The sequence below is a fragment of the Falco peregrinus genome, chromosome W (genome assembly GCF_023634155.1).
Source record: "Falco peregrinus isolate bFalPer1 chromosome W, bFalPer1.pri, whole genome shotgun sequence".
NCBI lineage: Eukaryota > Metazoa > Chordata > Aves > Falconiformes > Falconidae > Falco > Falco peregrinus.
In genome coordinates, this window is record NC_073743.1 from 29312586 (window position 1) to 29327887 (window position 15302).

Below are 15302 nucleotides of genomic sequence, written 5' to 3' on the forward strand. Positions count from 1 at the left end.
GTAGCAAGCCTGCCCTTCAGTGTATCAACTGCCCCCACCCCCCAATTTGGTATCATCCAGAAACTTTCAGAGTATGCACTCCATCCCATCATCCAAGACATTAATAAAGATGTTAAACAGTATCAGCCACAGTATCAGCCCTTGAGAGGCCACTGATAATCAGTCAATAACTGGACTTTGTACCAAAGACCTTGTTGAAGTCGAGGTGAATAACATGCAATGCTGTTCCCTAGTGTTCAGTCAGTCATTTCATCATAGAAGGCAATCAAGTTGGTTGGGCACAATTTTCCCTTGGTAAATCCATACTGGCTGCTCCCAGTGACCTTCTTGTCTTTTCTGTGCTTGGGCATGGCTTCCAGGAGAGTTTGCTTCAGAACTTTCCCAGGGACTGAGATGAGGCTCACCAGCCTGTAGGTCTCTGGATTCTTCCCTTTGCCCTTCTTGAAGATGAGTGTAACATTTGCATTTTTCCAGTCATCAGGAAACTTCTTTGACCACCATGACCTTTGTCATGGTTTAACCCTAGCTGGCAGCCAAGCACCACACAGACGCTTGCTCACTCCCCCCCCCCCACCTGGAGGGGTGGGGAGGAGAGTCGGAATCGGAATGTAAAACTCGAGGGTTGAGATAAAAACAATTTAATAATTTAAACAGAATAAAAAGGTAAGAACAATAACAACGATAATAATAATAACAATTATAATGGAAAGGTGGGGGAAAAGGATAAAATGCAAAGCAAAAGGGAAAAAGGAAAACAAGTGATACACAGTACAACCGCTCGACACCCGCTGACCGATGCTCAGCCACTCCCCGAGCAACGATCCCCCCCACCCCAGCTAACCCTCCAAGTTTATATACCAAGCATGACATCCCATGGTATGGAATACCTCTTTGGCTGGTTCAGGTCAGCTGACCTGGCTGTGTCTCTTCCCACTCTCTTGTGCCCCTCCAGCCCTCTGGCTGGCAAGGCCCAAGAAACTGAAAAATCCTTGACTTAGTATAAACATTACCCAGCAACAACTAAAAACATCAGTGTGCTATCAACATTGTTCTCCCATCATAGCCAAAACACAGCACTGTACTAGCTACTAAGAAGAAAGTTAACTCCATCCTAGCCAAAACCAGGACACCTTTTAACGTTGATAGAGCATGGCCTTAAAATGGCATTGGCCAGCCCCTTTTGCATCCAATCTGGTCCCATACACTTGTATATGTCCAACTGGCTTAAGTGTTCTCTAACTGTATTGTTCTCTACTGTGCATAATGCTTCACTCCCACAGACTGCTAGGAGGCTCAGGGGACTGAGGGGTCTTAGGGCAGTACTTACTGGTGATAACTGAAGTAAAGAAAAAAAGGCATTGAATACCTCAGCATTTTCCATGCCATTGGTCAGTAGGCCTTCTGCTCCACTAAGTAACAGGCCCACATTTTCTTTAGCCTTCCTTTTGCTGCCATCATACCTATACAAGCTCTTTGTTTTGGCCTTCATATCCCTTGCTAGTTCCAACTCCATCTGAGCTTTGTTTTTCTTAACTCCATCCCTGCACACTTGGGCAATGTTTCTACATTTCTCTTGGGAATCCCATCCCTGCTTTGTCTGCTCATATTTGACTCATCTGCTTACAAATCAATAGTATCTGGGCATCCTCTATTAAAATGCATTCTCTAGGCAGAATCTAGATCTGCTAATGGGTTGTACCTAACATTTCCAAGCACCTATTCTTCAAAAATAAATTATCTTTAGTGAAAGCTGAGTGATGTACTCCTTACCTTCTTTCATGAAGTACTGGTAGCAGAAGCATTTTTATAACCCTTAAGTTGTTAGAGCAGAGTTAAAGAGGAGTACCAGTAAAACAATTGTGAATGGGAACAGCTGAATGTACAGTGAATGAACAGCTGAACAAACAGTATGCACTTTAGAAGAGGGGTTCATGAACTGGTTCTTTGCAGAAATTGCAATTTGAGGTTGTATTGCCTTTCATGGATGTTGAAAGTCTGCATAAAGAGCTGCTATAACACCCTATTGATTCGAAAGACAGACAAAGAAGGATATACATTGTGGGTGTTGTGATTTAACCCCACCCAGCAACTAAGCACCACACAGCTGCTTGCTCATTCCCCTTCCAGTGGGATAGAGGAGAGAATCAGAAGAGTAAAAGTGAGAAAACTCATGGGTTGTGATAAAGACAGTTTAATAGCTGTGGCGATTGAGGCACGGACTTTGCAAGGATGGTGAAGCAAAAACCTTTATTGTTAGTTAGTTACAGCTTTTATAAGTTTATACTCTGTACATATGCTGCTAAAAGCTTTATTATTGGTCAAACTCTACTGTCCATGTGCCCAGCTGCTGTTCACTATAGGCTACTCTCTGCTGTTCACACTGTTTCCTTATCTTCTAGAAGTGAGATCACATTCCTCTTTTGTTTCTGTCTCATACAGGTTTCTTCTCATATTCCCTCAAAGTTATTTACCTCTTTGCTGCAGGATCACAGCTGCACATTGTCAAAGTAAGGTCACAGCTGCACATTATCAATGTCAAACAACCCACTGCCTCCGTCCTCTATAAATAGCTAAAGCAGGGGTCCTCAAACTTTTTAAACAGGGGGCTGGCATGGATGAAGTGGTAGGAAGTCATCTGTGGCTGCTTGGTTCCCCCCAACCCCCGGTGGGGGGGTTCTGTAAATACCGGGGTCCGGATTGAGGACCCTGGGGGGCTGTATCTGGGCCGTAGTTTGAGGACCCCTGAGCTAAAGCAAAAACTGTGTGTGCAACCAAAGCAAAACAAAGTGTTCATTTGCTGCTTTCAATTGGCAGACAGGTGTTCAGCCATCTCCAGGAATGCATGGCTCCATCACATGTAATAGTTCCTTGGGAAGACAAGCAACATAACACTGAATGTCCCTTCCCTTCCTTCTTCCCCCAACATTGAGCATGACGTTCTATGGTATGGAATATCCATTTGGCTAGTTTGGGTTAGCTGTCGTGGTTATGCTCCCTCCTAGCTTCCTGTACACCTGCTCACTGGCAGAGCATGGGAAAGTTGAAAAGTCCTCGATGTAGAGTAAGCACTACTTAGCAACAACTAATACATCAGTATATAATCAACATTATTGTCATACTAAATCCAAAACACAGCACTGCACCAGCTACTGAAAATAAAATTCACTTTATCCCAGCTGAAACTAGGAGAGTATCCACCCTTTATTCCATTACATTTTACATCATGCCTGTGCCACTCTGCATTGTAACAGACCTGCTGTCTTTCTGCACTAACGAATGCTAAAAGTATCGGGGTGGGGATATTTTGTAGGTGTATTCATGCACACTGAAATGGCAAAAGCCTTGCTGAGCTAAAAGTTATGTGTTGCCTACAAGCTCCTCTGAGATGGGCACAGGCAGGATTCTCCCAATCATCTTTCCCATGTATCCTTGCTCCTACTTGGAGATAAGGACACATTTTCAGATTTGTTGGCAAAAGCTTCTCTAAGCCCAAACAAAAATCACCATTCTATCACCTGATTTCTCTACATGGACTTCAATGAACACATTCTGGTCTGACTAATTCTACAAACCTTTACTAAAAGATGTGATATTTTTACACCAGAGATTGCCAGATAGCACTCACTGAATTATACAACTGTCTTGGCTAAACCTTGGCTGGCCACCAGGTGCCACCCAAGCCACTCTATCACTGCTCCTCCTCAACAGAACAGAGGAAGAGAATCATAGAATGGTTTGGGTTGGAAGGGACCTTAAAGCTCATCAAGTTCCAACCCCCCTGCCATGGGCAGGGACACCTTTCACTAGACCAGGTTGCTCAAAGCCCCATCTAACCTGGCCTTGAACACTTCCAGAGATGGGGCATACACAACTTCTCTGGGCAACTTGTTCCAGTGTCTCACCACCCTCACAGGAAAGAATTTCTTCCCAATATCTAATATAAACCTACCCTCTCTCAGTTTAAAGCCATTGCTCCTTGTCCTATCACTACAAGCCCTTGTAAAAAGTCCCTCTCCAGCTTTCTTGTAGGCCTCCTTTAGGTACTGGAAGGTTTCAATAAGATCTCCATGGAGCCTTCTCTTCTCCAGGCTGAACAACCCCAAATCTCTCAGCCTGTCTTCATAGAAGAGGTGCTCCAGCTTCCTGATCATCGTTTTGGCCCTCCTCTGGACTCTCTCCAATAGGTCCATGTCCTTCTTATGCTTGGGGGCCCCAGAGCTGAACGTAGTACTCCAGGTGGGGTCTCATCAGAGTGGAGTAGTGGGGGAGAATCACCTCCCTTTACCTGCTGGACACACTTCTTTTGATGCAGCCAGGGTTTTGGTTGGCTTTCTGGGCTGCAAGTGCACATTGCTGGGTCATGTTGAGTTTGTTGTCCACCAGCATTCCCAAGTCCTTCTCCTCAGGGATGCTGTCAATCCATTCTCTGCCAAGCCTGTATTTGTGCTTGGGATTTTCCTGACCCACATGCAGGACCTTGCACTTCTTGAACCTCATGAGGTTTGCACGGGCCCAACTCTCAAGCTTCTCAAGGTCTCTCTGGATGGCATCTCTTCCCTCTAGAGCAGGGGTCCTCAAACTTTTTAAACAGGGGGCCAGCATGCAGATTAAGTGGCAGGCAGTCATCTGCGGCTGCTTGGTTTCCCCCCCCAACCCCCGGGGGGGGGGGGGGGGGGCGCGGGGGGGGGGGGTCTGTAAATACCGGGGGCCGGATTGAGGACCCTGGGGGGCCGTATCTGGCCCGCGGGTCGTAGTTTGAGGACCCCTGCTCTAGAGTATCAACCACACCGTTCAGCTTACTGTCATTCACAGACTTGCTGAGGGTGCACTCGATCCCACTGTCCATGTCACTGACATAGATGTTGAACAGCACCATTCCCAGTACGGACCCCTGAGGAACATCACTTGTCACCGGTCTCCACTTGGACATTGAGCCATTGGCCACAGCTCTCTGAGTGTGACCATTCAGCCAATTCCTTATTCATCGAGTGGTCCATCAGTCAAATCCATGTCTTTCCAGTTTAGAGACAAGGATGTCATGTGGGACAGTATGAAAAGATTTGCACAAGCCCAGGTAGATGAGGTCAGTTGCTCGCCCCTTATCCACCAACACTGTAACCCCATTGTAGAAGGCCACCAAATTTGTCAGGCAGAATTTACCCTTCATAAAGCCATGTTGGCTGTCAGCAATCACTTTCTCATTTTTCATGTGCTTTAGTACAGCTTCCAGGAGGAACTTCTCCATCATCTTGCCAGGCACAGAGGTGAAACTCACCGGCCTGTCGTTTCCTGGGTCTTCCTTATTTCCCTTTTTAAAAGTGGGGGTTACATTTCCCGTTTTCCAGTCCATGGGAACTTCACCGGACTGCCATGACTCTTCAAATATAATGGATAGTGGCTTAACCATTTCATCTTCCCTTAGGACACACAGATGCATCTCATCAGGTCCCATGGACTTGTGTACCTTCAGGTTCCTTAGATGGTCTCGAACCTGACCTTCTCCTACAGTAGGTGGTTATTCGTTCTCCCGATCCCTGCCTTTGCCTTCTGCAACTTGGGTGGTGTGGCAGGTCCACTTGTCAGTGAAGACCGAGGCAAAAAAGTCCTTGAGTACCTCAGACTTCTCCATGTCCCAGGGAACCAGGTCTCCTCTTTCCTTCCAGAGAGGGCCCATGTTTTCCCTTGTCTTCCTTTTATCACCGATGTACCTATAGAAGCTTTTTTTTTTTTGTTGACCTTGATGTCCCTGGCCAGTTTTAATTCTATCAGGTCTTGAGCTTTCCTAACCTCATCCCTGGATGCTTGGACAATTTCTCTGTATTCCTCCTAGGCTACCTGTCCTTGCTTCCACCCCCTGTAGGCTCCCTTTTTGTGTTTGAGTTTGTCCAGGAGTTCCTTCTTCATCTATTCAGGTCTCCTGGCATTTTTGCCCAACTTCCTCTTTGTTGGGACACATCACTTCTGAGCTTGGAGGAGGTGATCCTTGAATATTAATCAGCTTTCTTGTGCCCCTCTTACTTCCCATGGTACTCTACCAAGCAGATCCCTGAAGAGACCAAAATCTGCTCTCCTGAAGTCCAGGGTAGCAATCTTGCTGTGCACCCTCCTCGCTGCCCTAAGGATCTTGAACTCCACCATTTCGTGGTCACTTCAACCAAGGCTGCCCTTAAGCTTCACATTCCCCACCAGCCCCTCCTTGCTGGTGAGAACAAGGTCCAGCATAGCAGCTGTCCTTGTTGGCTCCTCTAGCACTTGGAGAAGGAAGTTATCATCAACGCATTCCAGGAACCTCCTGGATTGCCTATGCCCTGCTGTGTTGTCTTTCCAGCAGATTATTGGGGTGGTTGAAGCCCCCCATGTGGACCAGGGCTTGTGAACATGAGGATGCTCCTATCTGTCTATAGAGGGCCTCATCTGCTTGGTCTTCCTGGTCGAGTGGCCTTAGCAGACCTCCAGTATAATGTCTCCTGCCCCTGCCCTCCCTTTAATCCTGACCCATAAACTCTCAGTTGGGTCCTCATCCATCACCAGGGGGAGCTCCGTGCACTCCATCTGGTCATTGACATTGAGGGTGACACCCCCTCTTTGTCTCCCCTGAGTCTCCTTCCTAAAGAGCCTGTATCTGTCCATTCCAACACTCCAGTCGTAGGAGCCAGCCCACCATGTCTCTGTGATGCCAATAAGATCATAGCCCTGCAGGTGTGTGCATGTCTCTAACTCTTCTTGTTTATTTTCCATGCTACATGTGTTTGCATAGAAGCATTTAAATTGGGCCCCCCGATGCAGCTGACATACTGGCTGGAGTGGCTGGAATTTATTTGTGCTGCTCTTCAGGTGCTCTCCTGCTGACCTGTGATCCATCTCCAGGCTCTGGGCATCTCTTGCTGGCACTGGCATCAAACTGCTAGGAGCGGGATGGATTGAGGTTCCCCTCCCCCAGCAACTTTAGTTTAAAGCCCTCTTCATCAGCTTGGCAAGCCTATGACCAAAGATGCTCTTCCCCTTTGCTGTCAGATGGACCCTGTCAGCCCCCAGTAGACCAGGTTTCTCAAAGTGAGTCCCATGGTCTAATTAGCCAAATCCCTGGCTGTGGCACCAGTCCCATAACCATTAATTGATTTGCTGGATTCAGCTGGCCCTTTTAAACTCCTTCCGTTGACCAGGAGGGTTAATGAAAAAACTACCTGCACTCCAGAGTCCCTTACCACCACTCTCGGGGCTCTGTAATCCTTTTTGATACTTCTCAGACTACTCTTGGCTGTATCATTTGTACTCATATGAAACAACAGCAGCAGATCATAGTCTGTGGACTGTACAAGGCTTGGTAGTCTCTCGGTGACATCCCTGATATGAGCCCCTGGTAAGCAGCACAGCTCTCTAGACAGCGCATCAGGTCAGCAAATGGGTGCCTCCGTACCTCTCAGAAGAGAGTCACCTACTACTATGGTAGTACTATTTTACTATATGACAAAAACCTCGTTGGTAGAGACAAGTCTAGGGATATATCTTACCAATTACTGTCACAGGGAAAACAGACTCATCTTGGGGAAATTACTTTATTGTAGGGGCCTAAAATAAGTTGACCTTGTAGAGAAACAAGGCTGAATTGGTAGAGCTGTTAGTGTACAGATAAGTGGCCAAATTTGGCCGTGAAACCACAAGTGTGTGAACAGCTTGTAATGAGCAACTGCTTTGCTACACATAGACAAATTCCCAGGCATTTGCTGCACGCAGGCACATTCCAGGGCAGAACTTGGGCAGATAAGCATTTGTATATAACTAGCACTTATATATGCAATAAACGATCTCACTTCTTCACTGACTTGGGGTTCATGCCTTCATACGCCACAACTCGTTGCTGTACCAAATAAATTAAGATTCTGCCTGACACTCTGATACAGGATACATAGCGTGGAGAAACTTCTTTAACACTGGCTATTTTATGCTAACAAGGAAAGAATTGTCTCCTATTTTTCCATTGTGTGCAAAAACGTGTCACACATACCAGAGACATTTCTGTTATCAAATGTTACAACACATGCCTTGGCTCCAGGTAGATTTTATAAGTGTATGTTCATACTGTATGCAAATATAGCAAGAATACTACAAGATATTTTGACTGCTAATAAACTTCACACCTCCAGGCAAGATTAATTCAGAATGTACTTAATTTCTGTAAAGGAATTATTAAGGAAATAATCTAAAGCAAAACCTGTACTATTAATGTGGTAAGTATCTGGGACTATATTAATCTCTTTTGCACTATGCATATATTATCAATTAAAAATACATAGATGCTGTGGCTTAACCCCAGCTAAGCACCACACAGTCACTTGGTCACTCTCCCCCATAGTGGGATGGGGAAGAGAATCAGAATGATAAAAATCCAGAACTCTTGAGTTGAGATAAAGACAGTTTAATAGGTAAAGCAATAGCTGCACATGCAAGCAAAGCAAAACAAGGAATTCTTTCACTACTTTCCATCAGCAGGAAGATGTTTAGCCATTCCCAGGAAAGCAGGGCTTCATCGCGTGTAACGGTTAATTGGGAAGACAAATGCCATAACTGAATGTCACGGTTTAACCCCAGCCGGCAAGTAAGCACCACGCAGCCGCTTGCTGACTCCCCTCACAGTGGGATGGGGGAGAGGATCAGAAGAGTAAAAGTGAGAAAACCCATGGGTTGAGATTAGAACAATTTAATAGGTAAAGCAATAAATAGCCGCACACGCAAGCAAAGCAAAACAAGGAATTCATTCACTATTTCCCATGGGCAGGCAGGTGTTCAGCCATCCCCAGGAAAGCAGGGCTCCATCACACATAACGGTTACTCAGGAAGACAAATGCCATAATGCTGGATATCCCCCCCTTCCTCCTTCTTCCCCCAGCTTATATACTCAGCTTGACGTCATATGGTATGGAATACCTCTTTGGCTAGTTTGGGTCACCTGTCCTGTCTGCGTCCCCTCCCAATTTCATTTGCCCCTCCAGCCTTCTCACTTGCAAAGCCTGAGAAACTGAAAAGTCCTTGACTTAGTATAAACATTACCCCATCAAAAACCAAAAACATCAGCTTCATATCATCATTGTTCTCACACCAAATCCAAAACACAATATTGCACCAGCTACTAAGAAGGAAATTAACTCTATCCTAGCTGAAACCAGGACACTGAACATCCCCCCTTCCTCCTTCTTCCCCATAGATTTTATTGTTCAGCATGATGTCATATGGTATGGAATATCCTTTTGGTCATTTAGGGTCAACTGTCTCAGCTGTGTTTCCTCCCAACTTCTTGCCTACCCCCAGTCTACTCCCGGGGGGTGGTGGAGGGGTTGGGCATGGCATTATAAGAATCAGGAAAGACTTTGACACTGTGCAAGCACTTTTCAGCAATTGGTGTGCTATCATCAATGCTGTTTTGGTCACAAATCCAAAACATAGCACAATATTAGCTGCTATGAAGAAATTTAACTCTATCCCAGCCAAAAGCAGTACAATCTCCACGCCTTATTCCATACCATTTACATCATGCTCAGGTCCCTCACTATCCAATACATGCTCGTTAATGACCACCACCCCCCCTTTCTGTCTTTTGATACATAATCAGTTATCGTTCCCTTAGTCTATGGTGCACTCCTGTAAAATGTCCATAAAATGTCCACTGAGTTCATTTAGTTCATGAGTTGGGTTATATCTGTTATGGTGGTTGCTCAGGACAGGAGAGGTGGTGTGTTGCATGTAGTTATTGGATGCCAAAGCCAGCTCAGGTTGGGTCACTGCTGCACTTGCATTGCTTCTTGTGAGGCTCATTCTCCATTGGTCTGGGTGGTTCCTGCTATAGTACTTGTTTTAAATGAAAAAAGAACCAGAACTGATAATCACATTCATCTTTTACTTCATTCAGTCAAAAATATTACAATCAGTATACATTCTTTTCTGCTCATTATTTGTTTTTTATAGAGCAGTTGATTGCATAGTGAACTTGAAATTCTGATATGCTGTGATTGGATTAAGATTAATAAATTCTGTAGTCCAATAAAATTACAGTGTGGACTAATGAAAGTAGTGCTCACATCTGGGTAAATTCTTGGGTGAAATTACTTGTTCACAATGTACATTTTTCATCTGGAACACCTATACCCACCAAAGACATTAAGACCAGGACCGGAATGCCAAAAGTACTATAAACCAGGACTGATCCAAAGATCATGAAAATCAATGTTTATTATACTATTTTCAATGGGGTTTTATGCAGGGCCTTGATTTCTTGAGAAAGCTTACATTGCATAATATTATGAATTATTACATTTAATATTCTCATAGCATTATCAATATATATGATGAGGTATCACAAGTAAACAACCATAAGTAATTCATAAATCTTTTAATTTATGAGTGATTAAATTAAATAAATTCACAATTGAAAAATATTAGTGTATCAGGGAAAACATAATTATTTTAATCCTTTCCCTGCATGTTATTTTATTTATGGTGTGTCTTTCTACGTAAGGCATACAGTAAAAGAGCACAATTGCCTCATAGTGTAATGGACCTGTCATCTTGGGAAGGTTTTTTCTAAAAGCCAAGAAAACACTTGTCAATACTGAGCCACCCATCTATAGTGTGACATTCACATTGCGAGTCCAAGCACAGCTCAGAGGACAACAAAGCAGTAGTGCACACTCAGATCCTACAACTAAATACCCATGAATAGTTTTTACAATAAAGTAAAAGATATCTTGTCCATGAAAGGGGATTATCATCTCTGATGTACAAGTGTGACCTTATTAAAATACTCATGGTCAAATTCATCTCTTCCAGTGAGAGATTCTATTTATTCTGTGAGATTGTTTTAGTTGTCAAAGCCTACATTTTAGCTTAAATCAGAGTGTGGGAATTACAAGTGAACTCAGTCGGATTCTCATGAAACTTCTACCAGCTCTATTTTTCCTCCAAAGCAACATTTTACTGATCACTAAATTTACTTTGCAGAAGTTACTATTTCTCAGGCTTTCTCATATGCAGGAGGGGGCCTGGAAATCAGGACCATGTTAGCTGAATGTGCTCGAGCTTGTAGGTCATAAACCCTGGGAGGACAAGGAATGTGAATAGATAACAATCAACAGGGTGAGTCATGCTGAGAGAAGATAAGGGAATGAGGAACGGATGGCGCCAAGGATGGCGCCAAGGAAAGGTAACACCTTGCTGTTAATTGATGGTAGTTAACCACCAATCAGGGATTGCCTAGTATGCAATGCTTAGCTTCAAGAACCAATCTGTTTATATACACTTTCAGAAGCTGCGCGTTTTAAACTTGTGCTTCTGTACAATAAATTGACATCTTGCTTGCATCAAGCAAGCAGCGCTTATATGGTGAATTCATCCAAAGTTTTATTGTATTGCAGACATTTTTTTCCAAACCTGCTAAATAAGAAGCATTATTTCTAAAGCAGGTCCAAACACAGCATAAAAACTTTCATTTTTTTGTTTCACTTTTTATCAAAATTCAAAATGCTTAGGACATTTATTGAAAATTGTAGAACTTGAATTTCTGTCAGAAGACCAAATAATTATTCAGATCTTGTGTTCCTTAATTGTTGTGTCCATTGTAGCTGAACTTTTACACTTAGCTAAGCGAAGTTATCTGTATATTGGGAATTTAGTAAATAGTGCAAAAAAGTCAGACAATACTGCATGGAGATACCAGGTTCTTTTCTTTCTGTAGCATTTGGAATGAAAAGATGCATCATATCTTAGTTATTCCCTATTAGTTAATGTCAACTATGTAGTGATGGCAATTTAATACCATGGATATTTCAACTAAACAAAGGTGGCATGTTTTCTACAGACAGCCATGCTGGCCATTTGCTCAAACAATCATTTGTCCTATTTTCAGACACTATTTTTCCAGTGACACTGGTGTAGTTCAGGGAGTAATTCAAAGAAGCATAGGTAAATCACATGAGCTGGCTACAAGTATAAATGTACAACTGATCCTGCGTGACAAAGAAAATCAACTAGGGCCAGAGAGCAATCAAAATGTGCTTACACTTAAACGGTCAGCTGGCTCCAGTAAAAAAGAAAGTTCCATTGCAAGGGCTATGGTGACTGATTATTAAAAGAAGCATATGGAAGGGTATTGGCTGAGGAGTCCATTTTTAGGAATAGAAATCTAAGATGTCAGGAGGCATACAGGAGAAGTTGCAGGTGTATTTGCTATATTTTTGTATTTGCATTTATATTTCCTGTATTTGCTTTACAAATGAGCAGTAGCTCTATTTCCATGAGTAAACATCCTTCAGATGTTTTTCAATGTAAGAGCTGGGAAGAATGCTGTCCTGGTTTCAGCTGGGATAGAGCTAATTTTCTTCTTAGTAGCTGGTACAATGCTGTGTTTTGGATTTAGTTTGAGAATAATGTTGATAACACACTGATGTTTTAGTTGTTGCTAAGTGGTGTTTACCCTAAGTCAAGGACTTTTCAGTTTCCCGTGCTCTGCCAGCAAGCAGGTGCACAAGAAGCTGGGAGGGAGCAGAGGCAGGACAGCTGACCCAAACTAGCCAAAGGGATATTCCATGCCACAGAACATCATGCTCAGTATATAAACTGGGTGGAGTTGGCCAAGGCCTGCCAATGGCTGCTCGGGGACTGGCTGGGCATCAGTCAGTGGGTGGTGAGCAATTGTGTTGTGTATCACTTGGTGGTTTTTTTCCCTTGGAATTTATTCCTCTCTCTCTCTTCTTCATTACAGTTATTATTGTTATTATTTTTATTTTACTTTATTTTACTTCTTAAACTGTTCTTATCTCAACCCACAGGTTTTAACTTTTTCTCGATTCTCTTCCCCATCCCACTGGGTGGAGAGGCAGGGATTGAGTGAGTGGCTGTGTGGTACTTAGTTGCTGGCTGGGGTTAAACCACAACACATGCAACGGCAGAAAATAGTTCAAAAAGACAGAAAAATATCTGGAAGAACTAACAAGAGATATTTGTCTCTTTGTCCCTGGGCAAGACATCAGAGTGGAAGGTGTTACTGGGCAAGCTCAGGTATTGCAAAAGGGAATGGACTATTGCCAATGGCATTTCTGCAGTGCTGGAAGAGGCTGGCAGGATGCAAAAATGCTGTGACACAAGGTGAGCAGGCCAGATACAGCAGAGGGGTGAAATTTGTGTTACATCTGAGTCACGAAGATAGGCCATGCTGACTTGAAAAGACTGGGATGGCATTTGGGAGGGATGTCTGCTGCGGGCATTTCGGGCGAGCGGGAGTCAGATTCAAATACTCACAGAGTTCAAGATCTGATCCGTTTATTGTACAAACCAGGTAGACTTTTATAAGGCACTCTATAAGCGTGCAATAATGTGGTTGGCTATTTTACAAGCGTATAATAATATGATTGGTTAACAATTGTTTACTGGGAAGATTTCTGTTTCTGCTTGTTCTGGCATGTAGGCTCCTTTCTGCGGTTTCCCAGCTCCTCTTATCACGTCCCGTTGGCCTTGGTTTTGAGCAAACATCTGCAATTTGCTCCTTTTTCTTCATCCCACTGTTCTGGCCGTAACCTCGTCTTATTTCTTCAGTATTTTTCCACTTGCTTCAGAGTTCAGTATAATCATTCAATACAGCAAGAGCCCCAACACCTCCCCCTTTCTTTTTAAATACAGCATTAATACTGCGTTCCACACAGCTCTGAAAACATTGTAAAAGGCAAGGCACTAAAAGTAACAAAAGAATAACAAACAACAATATAGACAGACCTTGTTTCAATAAATCCCTCAACCACCCTCAATTCTTGTTGAGGTAAATAAATTGATACATTTAAACGGTAAATCAACTGTACATATTTTTAACAAGTGTAGTATTCCACCAGGTACAGTTATCACTAAAGCCAAAATTCGTGTCATTATACTTCTTATCTAACCAACCCCAATATGATTGATTTATAGCCGTATAGTTTACTCCCAAAGGCTCAAAAGCTAGTTCAAAGCAGAAACGCATTTCTTGTAGGTGACATCTGAAGCACTTTTATTTCCTTTTTTTTTTTTCCTTTTTTTTTCTTTTTTTTTCTTTCTTTTTTTTCTTTTTTTCTTTTTTTCTTTTTTTTTCTTTTTCTTTTTTTTTTCTTTTTTTTTCTTTCTTTTTTTTTCTTCCTTTTTTTTTCTTTTTTTTTTTCTTTCTTTTTTTTTTTTTTTCTCTTTTTTTTTTCTCTCTCTTTTTTTTTTTTTCCTTTTTTTTTTTTTTTTTTTTTTTTGGGGGGGGGGGGGGGAGGGGTTTGTAATCAAGTCCGTATTTTTCCTTGAGAAGCTTAAGCTGTTCCTCTAGTTTCAGGAGAGTTTCCAACTCTGATTTGTCGAATAGGTCCGTATTTCCCAAATAAATCATACATTTCCTCCGCTGTGATTTTATACGGCAGGTTCCGAATATAAAGGATCCCATTGACCTCTGGGGGCAACCAGATGTTAGCTCGCTTGGCGGGGGGTGCCGCCTTGGAGAGAAACCGCGGCCGGGACGGGGCCTGCCGGGCCGCACGCCGCCGCTCGCCGCTTGTTCCTTTTCAGGACACCAGGGTGGTAATTCATCATCTAATCCCCACGCTATTCGTTCAGCAGTGGTCAGTACTGGATAAGCTTTGGATGTATAATCGGGGGGATTTTCACACGGAGGTTGTCCCTCTGGCTCTTCCTCCGACTGAGCAGTAGGATCGCCGGGAGACCGCACTGCAGCCTTAACAGCTGCAGCGACTTGAGCCTCGCCGTGTAACTGCGCGACCATACCCCCTACAGCTCGATACGTGCGAGCCAAAGTCTTTACCCCCTTAGGCCCAACTTGCACAGATTCCCATAAGTCCTCTCCTACTTTCTTCCATGTTTCATTATTATATACATCTTGCGTAGAAGCAAGGTAACCACGGCGGCGACTCCAACATAGCAGATCAACTACTGCCTGCCGTGAGACTGGCGTTTCAGTTTTTTCTGCCAGTTTCATCAAACTGTCTACGATTGCTTTTTCCACCACTGATGCAGTGATTCCCATCCTGCTTAAATTTCCTGACTCACCGGTCAGCCGTGCACGTTCCGCCTTTCTTCGGGCGCCCAGCTCTCTCTCCGCTGGCAGCAGGATCCTCGCCGGCTCCACAGCTCGTAACACGATCCTTAATGAATCCTCCTGACCTTTTAACCGATCCTGTCGACCCTCATCGGATCACGTCGGGGTCACCAGATGCTGCGGGCATTTCGGGCGAGCGGGAGTCAGATTCAAATACTCACAGAGTTCAAGATCTGATCCGTTTATTGTACAAACC

General features: G+C 43.6%; 1 pseudogene; it reads right to left on the reverse strand.

The window, feature by feature from the left end:
• Positions 1–236: 236 nt before the first annotated feature.
• LOC129783079 (uncharacterized) lies at positions 237–6738 on the reverse strand (annotated as a pseudogene).
• Positions 6739–15302: the final 8564 nt, after the last annotated feature.